This window comes from Acomys minous (assembly GCF_964271855.1).
Source record: "Acomys minous genome assembly, contig: scaffold_64, whole genome shotgun sequence".
In the NCBI taxonomy this organism is placed as follows: Eukaryota; Metazoa; Chordata; class Mammalia; order Rodentia; family Muridae; genus Acomys; species Acomys minous.
The window spans coordinates 219,761-223,040 of NW_028182145.1; positions in this window are offsets into that span (position 1 = coordinate 219,761).

The following is a 3,280-nucleotide window of genomic DNA, read 5'->3' on the forward strand; positions in this document are numbered from 1 at the left end:
ACACAAGCTCTCTGGTTGTGTAGGTTGATCCCAGCTGTCTGTCTTTCCTGTTGCTTTGTAGCCAAGACCCCAGGTGGATCAGATCTTCTGGGTTGTAGCTGTCTTTTAGCTCTGCCTCTACACTCTGTAGGAGCGTCCAGCCTTTCCCATGAATTTGGGAGTTCTTGCTGGGTCTGCAGGAGCTGACACAGCTAGGATCTGCCTGTTGGAGATTACAGGATCTGTGCCTGGTGGGCCTGAAACCGTATGGTTTCAGGCCACTGGCAGTATCTGAGGAGGTAGCAGTTTCCATGCCCCTGTATGCCAGGCCACTCCCAGTTTGCTATAAATTAGCAGTTATATCCTGCATGCATGAGCCACAGCTCCCTATATTGTGGGACACAGATAGGTTCCGTTGTTCGGGGAGTGCTCAGTCAGAGCCAGCAGCTCGTCCCGGTGGCTGGCAACAAAGGCCGCTTAGACCGCTCCCAGGTTGCTTTAAGGCAGCAGTTATTCCCTGCCAGCAAGACCCACAGCTCCGGATAACGTGGGCGGTCCTAACAAGGGCACGCAAGAATGACCCCTGCTAGTTCTGTTGTTTGGGGAGAGCCCAGTCAGAGCCAGCAGCTCGTCCCCGTGGCTGGTGACAAATCTCCTGTATTTTCCCTTTCTGCTAGAGAAAGGCAGAGTGCGTCGCCTAAGGGCAGCAGTTATTCCCTGCCAGCAAGACCCACGGCTCCCGATAACCTGGGTGGATCTGTCGCGGGCCCAGAGATGGACCCAGTTAGTTCAGTTGTTTGGGGAGTGCTGGCAGCCGGGCCACGCAGCTGGCGCCAAAGGCGGTTCAGACCGCTGGCGGGAATCTCCTGCCAGAATACTGCCAGTTCCCTTTGGGGCAGTAGTTAGTCCCTGCAAGCGTGACCCTTGGCTCCCTATAACGTGGGTGGACCCACTGGGCTGTGGGAGCAGACCACGCCGGTATCTAACTGCCCCAGTTTGCAGGGTCAATCCTTTGTGTCTGGCTTCAGCTTGAGCGCAGGACGCGGATGCGGTCCGTGAGCTATACGCCAGTTCTAGTTGTTTTTGGTGAGACTCGCCACCTGTGTTTCCACCCGGGTTAGGCAGGTGCCCTCCGCAGTTTGGCGTGGTGTGGATGTAGAGGTTCAATGGTAGTTTCACCCTATTCGCTGAGACTCTTCAGGCTTGGGGCTCCAGAAAATCTCCCCAAATGGTGAATTTGGGTTTTATGTGCTGGCTACAGCTTGATTGTGGATTCCGTTTCAGAGTTTGGGGAGTGCGTTTAGCCCTCCGGGCTGTTGCTTGTCCCAGGGTTGGACCCCCTGGTGGTCTGCAGAGTTTGGGGCCCCACTCACCTACAGTTCTCAAAATCCAGCAGTCTGTGGTTCCATTCAAGTCCCTGGTCTCCTCGGAGAAGATCAGCTATGGTGTCTACTGGTCGACGCCATCTTGGAATGACCCATCATAATCTTTCAAATTTGTTTTCCTGAGGCGTGCTATTTCTTTTTAAGTCTTCAAGCCAAGCATTGTCTTATCGTTGCTCTGTGGACTTAAAATAAAGTTATCCTGCAGCTGTCCATTTCTCCCAGTGGCAACAAGAAAACCATAAGCCAAGTGCCCATCTCAGCGCATTTCCGCAGATAAAAGCCCTAGCGATTGAGCCCTGTCATCAGTAATAAATTTTACATATACCTCCAGCCTGTGTGACTTGAGTGGCCTCTCATGGTGACCCCTTTCCTGAATTGGACTCCAGGGTTCAAGAGTAGCTTCCTTGAAAGTATTTCATGGTTGCTGTATGCTCACTGAGTACTGTGCCCCCTCCTCTCCATGAGCCTTCAGTTGACCGTGAAGGTTTAGATGGAGCCACATGTTGCTGGACTTTTCTTCCAAATGTCTGACTGGTGATGTCCTTTGATACATCTGTTGATAACATTGACCTGAAAGGCAAAGCAGTTCTCACTGGGATTGCTTAATTCCACCCCAAGCCAGGTGGCAGGGGTTTTTCTGAGTTTACTGACAGTGCTTTAACTTGTCTCCTGGGCTGGGAGACATTTTGCACACTTTTAATACAATCACTGAGGAGGCTGGAAAGGGTAATCTCTGATTTGTTGGCCAGCCTGCTGTATTTACTGAGTTCCTGGATTTCCGGGACTACACAAAGAACCTGTGTCAAAAAAAAAAAAAAAAAAAGACAAGCAATGGGCACCTGCATTTATCCTCTGACCTTCACATGCACACATTTCTTTCCCTGATCTGGAACCACAAGATACTCTAAAGAGCCTCATATAGCCCTCAGGGAAGATCACAAGACCAACCCTTTACTGATAAGAAACCTATGCAGCAGGAATGCAGGGATTTCTGGAGGTAACCAATAAGATGAGAACCTAGGCTAAGGTGCTAGACTTAAGCAAATGGCCTTTAGTCATATCTGGAAATGCTGGGATTAAAGGTGTGCACTGCAGCTGCCACCACCTTCATGTAGTGCTGGGACTTGAAGCTGGATCCTTTGGAAAAGCAGTCAGACGGCCAAGCATTCTCTCCAGGCCTTTGTCTTGTTTGAAACAGATGGTGTAACCCTGGAAATCAATTTGTTAAGGCAGGTGGAGTCAAAAAAACAGGTGAAACACTTACAGACGTAAAATAAGAGCTAGAGAAAGAGAAGAAAAGGGTGGGACTAATGGGATACAGGTCCAAGTTTCAATCACATCACACAAAGAATGCCTTGGGGGGGAAATTAAAAAATGGCTCAGAAGAGCACTGGCTATTCTTACAAAGGTCCTAAATTCAATTCCCAGCAACTACATGTTGGCTCATAACACTCTATAATGAGATCTGGTGCCATCTTCTGGCCAGATAACAGAATGCAGGCAGAAAGCTGTATATATAATAAATAGATAAATCTTAGAAAGAAAGAAAGAAAGAAAGAAAGAAAGAAAGAAAGAAAGATCCTTTGGGCAGAAAACTCTGGGTTTCTCTTTACTCAGCTGGAGCCACAAAAATGCAACCAATCAGAATTACCTGAAGCCTGAAACTTCATACTCTCATTTACATAGAGTAAATTGCATGATGGGAAACGGTAAGCAAATTTGCTCACCACAACCAAACAAGGACTCTTTCAACATGGCTACCCAGAGACCATCAGCCAAATATAGATGATTCAATGTTTCACAAGTGTCACTGGTCTTAATAATATGGAAATGATAGAATTTTATGAGTAAAAGTGTGGTTGAGGACTCAAAATGTTTATGTAAAATGGCAGTTGTATTTTCAAACTTTTCGTTTT